The 8,447-nt window shown below is 45.4% G+C and overlaps 1 long non-coding RNA gene across 1 annotated transcript in view; it reads left to right on the top strand.

The window, feature by feature from the left end:
* Positions 1–7,252, top strand: part of LOC138250535 (uncharacterized) — a 398,045-nt gene extending 390,793 nt beyond the window's left edge. The window contains exon 7 of the long non-coding RNA XR_011194977.1: positions 6,917–7,252. This is a non-coding gene — a long non-coding RNA (uncharacterized lncRNA). The remainder of the gene's footprint in view (positions 1–6,916) is intronic.
* Positions 7,253–8,447: the final 1,195 nt, after the last annotated feature.

Raw genomic sequence — 8,447 nt, forward strand, 5'->3', positions numbered from 1 at the left:
CAAGAGACACTTTTCTTCAGTAACCTCAGCTCCAAGTCAGCAACTGCAACAGTTTCCAACAGTTGCCCCTCCTTCAGAAAGCTTGGTTTCAATATTCAGATACTTTGATAAGTATTCATGCTTTGAAACCATAATTTCTGAAGGTGCTAAAACCAACCAGTGTGAATGGGTGGGTTAACTTTAACATACGAGTACCAGGGGAGTCCAAGGGTGAAGTACTTGCGTGGCTCTCACCAGTTTTTCCTTCACCCAGAATCCCCTTGAAATCACAAAATGTGCTTAAAAAACACTTTTGCCTTACATTTCAGTGAGCGGAAGTCCTGGGATCTGCAGGCAGCCACATAGTTTCTACCACTCAGCATTCCACTAAGTCTCCAGCGAAAAACTGCCTCACTTTAGTGAGTAAGCAAGTGACCACAACAGGGAAATACCCCAAACGGATTGTGGAGACATCAAAATGGCCTACCACAAAACAGCCTCGTTTTGTAAGACAGTCACCTGAGTATTTGGTCCTGGGCTCAGCTGCCATATAGGGAAACCTACCAAATTCAGACATTTCTGAAAGCTAGACACCTGAGCGGCGTGTTTGGATTTCACAAAGTTTTCTTGCCCAGAATACCCTGCAAAAGTGAAACGTTGATTAAAAACACTATTTTCCCTTGCTTTTTCATCACAGAAACTACAGGAATGTGCAGGCATCCTCAAAATTCCTACCACCCAGTGTTTCTCCACTTGTCCTGATAAAAACACACTCCCACTTGTGTGCCTGTAGCTAGTGCCTGCGTCAGGAATGGATCACTCCAGGGTTAACAGTAGCCCTCATGCAAGGACTACAATTGACCCTTGTGTGATCCATTCCTGTTGCGGGCAGTAGCCTACGCACACAAGTGAGGTACCATTTTTATCAGGAGACTTAAGGGAATGCTGGGTAGAAGGAATTGTGTGGCTCCGTTCAGATTCCAGAACTTTCCATCACCGAAATGTGAGGAAATAGTGTTTTTTTGCCAGATTTTGAGTTTTGCAAAAGATTTTGGGTAACAGAACCTGGTGGGAACCCCACAAGTCACCCCACTCTGAATTCCCCTAGTTGTCTAGTTTAAAAAAATGTATAGGTTTGTTATGTTTTCCTAGGTGTCGGCTGAGCTAGAGGCCAAAATCCACAGCTAGGCACTTTGCAAAAAATAGCTCCGTTGTCTCTGGGACAATGTGATGGGTCCATGTTGTGTTTTGGGGCATTTCCTGTTGTGGACACTACGCCTACCCACACAACTGAGGTACCACTTTTATCAGGAGACTTGGGGGAACATTGGGTGGAGGGAAATTTGTGGGTCCTCTTAGATTCGAAAACTTTCAAACACCGAAATGTGAGGAAAAAGTGTTTTTTTTGCCAAATTGTCAGGTTTGCAAAGGATTCTGGGTAATAGAACCTGGTGAGAGCACTACAAGTCACCACATTCTGGATTCTCCTAGGTGTCTACTTTCCAAAAATGTATAGGTTTGCTATGTTTCCTGTGAGAAAGTAGCCTCTTTCTAGCCTTGTTACCCCCACTTTTGGCCTGTTTGTGAGTATATGTCAGGGTGTTTTCACTGTCTCACTGAGATCCTGCTAGCCAGGGCCCAGTGCTCATAGTCAAAACCCTATGTTGTCAGTATGTTTGTTATGTGTCACTGGGATCCTGCTAGCCAGGGCCCAGTGCTCATAGTGAAAACCCTATGTTGTCAGTATGTTTGTTATGTGTCACTGGGACCCTGCTAGCCAGGACCCCAGTGCTCATAAGTTTGTGACCTATATGTATGTGTTCCCTGTGTGATGCCTAACTGTCTCACTGAGGCTCTGCTAACCAGAACCTCAGTGGTTATGCTCTCTCTGCTTTCCAAATTTGTCACTAACAGGATAGTGACTAAATTTACCAATTCACATTGGCATACTGGTACACCCATATAATCCCCTGGTATATGGTACTGAGGTACCCAGGGTATTGGGGTTCCAGAAGATCCCTATGGGCTGTAGCATTTCTTTTGCCACCCATAAGAAGCTCTGACAATTCTTACACAGGCCTGCCACTGCAGCCTGCGTGAAATAACGTCCACGTTATTTCACAGCCATTTACCACTGCACTTAAGTAACTTATAAGTCACCTATATGTCTAACCTTCACCTGGTGAAGGTTGGGTGCAAAGTTACTTAGTGTGTGGGCACCCTGGCACTAGCCAAGGTGCCCCCACATAGTTCAGGCCAAATTCTCTGGGCTTTGTGAGTGCGGGGACACCATTACACGCGTGCACTGTACATAGGTCACTACCTATGTACAGAGTCCCAATGGTAACTCCGAACATGGCCATGTAACATGTCTAAGATCATGGAATTGTCACCCCAATGCCAGAATGGCATTGGGGGGACAATTCCATGATCCCCGGGTCTCTAGCACAGAACCCAGGTATTGCCAAACTGCCTTTCCGGGGTCTCCACTGCAGCTGCTGCTGCTGCCAACCCCTCAGACAGGTTTCTGCCCTCCTGGGGTCCAGGCAGCCCTGGCCCAGGAAGGCAGAACAAAGGACTTCCTCTGAGGGAGGGTGTAACACCCTCTCCCTTTGGAAATAGGTGTGAGGGCTGGGGAGGAGTAGCCTCCCCCAGCCTCTGGAAATGCTTTGATGGGCACAGATTGTGCCCATCTCTGCATAAGCCAGTCTACACCGGTTCAGGGATCCCCCAGCCCTGCTCTGGCGCGAAACTGGACAAAGGAAAGGGGAGTGACAACTCCCCTGACCTGCATCTCCCAGGGGAGGTGCCCAGAGCTCCTCCAGTGTGTCCCAGACCTCTGCCATCTTGGAAACAGAGGTGTTTGTGGCACACTGGACTGCTCTGAGTGGCCAGTGCCAGCAGGTGTCTTCAGAGGCTCCTTCTGATAGGCTCTTACCTCTCTTGGTAGCCAATCCTCCTTCCTTGGTAGCCAAACCTCCTTTTCTGGCTATTTAGGGTCTCTGCTTTGGGGAATTCTTCAGATAATGAATGCAAGAGCTCATCAGAGTTCCTCTGCATCTCCCTCTTCACCTTCTGCCAAAGGATCGACCGCTGACTGCTCAGGACGCCTGCAAAACCGCAACAAAGTAGCAAGACGACTATTAGCAACCTTGTATCACTTCATCCTGCCAGCTTTCTCGACTGTTTCCAGGTGGTGCATGCTCTGAGGGTAGCCTGCCTCCTCTCTGCACCAGGAGCTCTGAAGAAATCGCCTGTGGGTCGACGGAATCTTCCCCCTGCAACCGCAGGCACCAAAAGACTGCATCACTTGTCCTCTGGGTCCCCTCACAGCACGACAAGCGTGGTCCCTGGAACTCAGCAACTCTGTCCAAGTGACTCCCACAGTCCAGTGACTCTTCAGTCCAAGTTTGGTGGATGTAAGTCCTTGCCTCCCCACGCTAGACTGCATTTCTGTGTACCGCGTGATTTGCAGCTGCTCCGGCTCCTGTGCATTCTTCCAGGATTTCCTTCATGCACAGCCAAGCCTGGATCCCCGACACTCTAACCTGCAGTGCACAACCTTCTGTGTTGTCCTCCGGCGTCGTGGGACTCCCTTTTGTGACTTTGCGTGGACTTTGGTTCATTCTTCTTCCAAGTGCCTGTTCAGGTACTTCTGTGGGTGCTGCCTGCTTTTGTGAGGGCTCCCTGGGTTGCTGGGCGCCCCCTCTGTCTCCTCCTCCAAGTGGCGACATGCTGGTCTCTCCTGGGCCACAGCAGCACCCAAAAACCTCTACCACAACCCTTGCAGCTAGCAAGGCTTGTTTGCAGTCTTTCTGCGTGGGAAGACCTCTGCAAGCTTCATCGCGACGTGGGACATTGATCCTCCAAAGGAGAAGTTCCTAGTCCTCTTCTTTCTTGCAGAACTCCAAGTTTCTTCCAACAGGTGGCAGCTTCCTTGCACCCTCAGCTGGCATTTCCTGGGCTCCTGCCCACTCTCGACACTGTTGCGACTATTGGACTTGGTCCCCTTGTCTTACAGGTACTCAGGTCCAGAAATCCACTGTTGTTGCATTGCTGGTGTTTGTTCTTCCTGCAGAATCCCCCTATCACGACTTCTGTGCTTTCTGGGGGTAGTAGGTGCACTTTACACCTACCTTTCAGGGTCTTGGGGTGGGCTATTTTTCTAATCCTCACTGTTTTCTTACAGTCCCAGCGACCCTCTACAAGCTCACATAGGTTTGGGGTCTATTCGTGGTTCGCATTCCACTTTTGGAGTATATGGTTTGTGTTGTCCCTATACCTATGTGCTCCTATTGCAATCTACTGTAACTTTACAATGCTTGCATTACTTTTCTTGCTATTACCTGCATAATTTTGGTTTGTGTACATATATCTTGTGTATATATCTTATCCTCATACTGCGGGTACTCACTGAGATACTTTTGGCATATTGTCATAAAAATAAAGTACCTTTATTTTTAGTACTTCTGTGTATTGTGTTTTGTTATGCTATTGTGCATATGACACCAGTGGTATAGTAGGAGCTTTACATGTATCCTAGTTCAGCCTAAGATGCTTTGCCATAGCCACCTTCTATCAGCCTAAGCTGCTAGAAACACCTCTTCTACACTAATAAGGGATAACTGGACCTGGCAGAAGGTGTAAGTAACTCTGGTACCCACTACAAGCCAGGCCAGCCTCCTACATTTCCCTAGGTGCCGGCTGAGCTAGAGGCCAAAATCCACAGCTAGGCACTTTGCAAAAACACATCAAATTTCAATGTAAAAATGTGATGTGTCTATGTTGCTTTTTGAGGGGTTTCCTGTTGCGGGCACTAGGCCTACCCACACAAGTGAGGTACCATTTTTATCGGGGGGCATGGAGGAACACAGAATAGAAGAACAAGTGTTACTGCCTATTGTCTATTGTCTTTCTCTACATTTTCTCCTTCCAATTGTAAGACAGTGTGTAATAAAGAAGTGTACTTGAGAAATGCCCTGTAATTCATATGCTAGTATGGGGACCCCCGAATTCAGAGATGTGCAAATATCCACAGCTTTTCAACACCTTATTTTATGCCCATTTTGGAAATTCAAAAGTTCCCTTGATACCTATTTTTCACTCTTTATATTTCACCAAATGAATTACTGTATACCTGGTATACAGTGAAAACCCATTTCAAGGTGCAGCTCAGTTATTGGCTCTGGGTACCTAGGTTTCTTGATGAACCTATAAGACCTACAACCAGAGGATTCCAGCTGACGTAACGGGATATTGCTTTTGAAAATTTGACATGGCAGGAAAAAGTTACAGAGTAAAACGTGGAGAGAAATAGCTGTTTTTCTCACCTCAATTTCAATATTTTTTTATTTCAGCTGTTATTTTCAGTAGGAAAACCTTGTAGGATCTACACAAATGGCCCCTTGCTGAATTCAGAATGTTGTTTACTTTTCAGAAATGTTTAGCTGTCCGAGATCCAGCATTGGTTTCAGACCCATTTCTGTCAATAACTGGAAGGAGGCTAAAAGCACAAAAAATAGTAAAAATGTGGTATGTCCCAGGAAAATGCCAAAAATGTGTTGAAAAATTTGTTTTTTTGATTCACGTCTGCCTGTTCCTGAAAGCTGGGAAGTTGGGGATTTCAGCAGAACAATGACATTTTCAGGGGAAACAGCACATGCTTTCTTCTGCAGCCCTTTTTTCCCATTTTTTGGAAATCAACGGAATTTTTGCTGCATTTTGGCTAATTTCTTGGCCTCCTCCAGGGGAACAGGCAAACTCTGGGTACCTTTACAATCCTGAGGATGTTGGGAAAAAAAGGTTGCAAATTTGGCGTGCATAGCTTACGTGGACTAAAAGTTATGAAGGTCTTAGCACGAACTACCCCAAATCGCCAAAAAAGGGGTCACCTCTGGGGGTTGGGAGGCACAGCAGCTAAGGGGTTAAGAAATGGACGGGCTCCAAGCTACTTGTTGTATATAATATTTCTAACAAGAGATAGTGTATGCGCTGTCACAGAACAGACCTAAAAATTAACCAGTGGTTTGAAACCAAAGCCCTGTCATTCAGAACTAGGGGCCAACCTGCCGTCTAGGAGAGGTCACAGCCTACTCGCAGGTGAGTGCAATATGTGACTGCACACACTCTAGGTGGATATTTGAGCAGCTTGGGACCCCAATATGCCTTTCAAACGGCACCCCCCTTTCCCCTGGGCACAATGACCGTGTATCACTTGCTAGGTAGTGACCACGTGACACAAGTCCCAAACGCATATTTGCTCCTACATCGTCAGCTAGACACAGGCACAACGAAAATGGAATTCCATCATTTGCTTAAACCCTTGGCCATGTGCAAATGACGGAATACCCACTTCAGATTGTGCAGGTGCAAGATGTGCGAACTACCTAACCCGTGTTACAGACAGACTGGTCATTAATCTGAAACCTCTTTAATGCAGAAAATGTTCAGGGCTCAAATGCTACTGTAGATTTGTGTAAATGTACGCTAGATTTGCAGCGACTTTGAAAAATTAGTTCTATTACGTTTCTATTAGAATTTTTCACATTTCACTCATCTCTCACCAAGGGTTCTTTTCCATGAAAAACTGCCTTCTACTGTTTTGGAATGTGGCACTTCTGCACAGGCAAACCTGACCGTACGATCATGAAATAATATTCACGTTTTCAGGCAAAATCTTTGCCCAACTGCAATGTTATTTTTTTTCTGAAATGCATTTAAAAAAAACGTAGCGCCTTAATCCTTTCATTGCTTCCAAAAGACATGGATATCCGCTTGCTCAAGACAGTAAAAACAGAGGTTATGTAACCAGGATGACATTATTCACACAGGATTTGCGAATCTACCCTTACCATCATTCTTCGCATGTCTTCAAGATTGTTGTCCTAACCCAAACAGTTTGCTTATCCCACATGACTCTTTCCTGCCTCTTTTTCAGCTTCCTCTCTCCAAGGGCAAGAGGTCACATCTGGAAAAGAGCAGCATTTATGGTGACAGACAGACCGAGGCAGAAAAGAACAGAGCTCATTCTCAACCCTGAAATAAGTTGGCCAGCAGAATCTGGAAAGCACTTATCTTAAAAAGAAGAATTATGTCCTCCCGTTTTATTAAGCTCTAAATGAATTAATTCAACGCTAGTTTCTCTTTTTCTCGCTACTGTAACGTCAGTCTTAATAGGCAGAAGTACAAACAGCCACTTTTAGAATTGTGTTTTTGAAGGGAATATTAAGTTACAGCTCCGCTCAGTGTGAATTAATAAAAGCAAGATTGACACTACAAATGGAGACGTTGTTTGTTGCTATAGATTTAAACAATGGAAAGTTATGTAAAAGAATCCTGCAATTAATCATATAGTCCAAGAACCCCAGGGGTCCATGGATCATGACCAATTTTAGTACTTTCCAAACTGGCTTCTATCCTGAATTCTTTGTACAAAATATAAAACAAGAAAAAGGAGAGAAACAGTTCATAATCTGAAATGCAGGCCATAAAAAATGCAACTGCATTTTATTTAGATGCACTTTCGTTTTAGTGTGTGTCGCTTCCACAGTGGCATGAGGTTGCTTGTGTGTGTTTTCGATCAGTGTCCCAGTGCCCCAGGACTGCCCTGGCAACTGCTCTGTCTTGTGGGATTTATTGTCTGCAAACTCCTAACAAGCATTTGCAATGCAATGGGTCTCGGGGTTTACTCGAGTTAACGCTATTAGCTTTGTAAGCTCCTAACCGGACTTTTCTTGCCACATGAAATGAAAAGTAAAACAGTTTCACATGAGTGAGCCGATGGCCCCCATGAGAGTAAAGCAAACACACAAAAGGAAACAGAACTTCGCTGAAATGTATCGCTGAAGTGAAATGTATCGTGGCGCATTGAATCGGCTTGCTTATGTCAACTGTTTTACTTTTCATTTTCAATTTATGTGGCAAGAAAAGTCCAGTTAGGAATTTACAATGATAATAGCTGTAACTCGAGCAAACGCGAGACCCATTGCATTTTAAATGCTCGTTTTTCGTAGCTGCCATATAACAAGTAATATTAGAAACAGTGGCATCTGAGGGCCACTGGCAGGTTCAAGTGGTGGACAACCCGGACACACGCGCCTCATCGAGATCTGGGTAGCCCCCTCCCTTATATAATTTGACCCCAAGAAACCCCGAAAGAAACCTAAACAAAGCAAATGTGCGATTCGAACACGTCCCCTTCTTTAACTCCGTCCCTTCTGTTTCCATCACTAACTCTCGGTTATGTACTCAGCTATTAATGCTCTCCCTGTGCTCCCTGGGCTATAGCAGGAACAGAAGACAGGGCTGCCTGTCCAAGATCACACAGTGTGGTCAAGAGAAGGAGCCGGGGTTGGACTCAATTAGCGCTGTATTATCTAAATCACCTTACACATAAAGCTTACAAGAATACAACCCTTCTCCCTGAGCTCACCGTTAGACTCCTAAACACACACTTCCTCGCGGGCAGG

This window comes from Pleurodeles waltl, chromosome 8, assembly GCF_031143425.1.
Source record: "Pleurodeles waltl isolate 20211129_DDA chromosome 8, aPleWal1.hap1.20221129, whole genome shotgun sequence".
NCBI lineage: Eukaryota > Metazoa > Chordata > Amphibia > Caudata > Salamandridae > Pleurodeles > Pleurodeles waltl.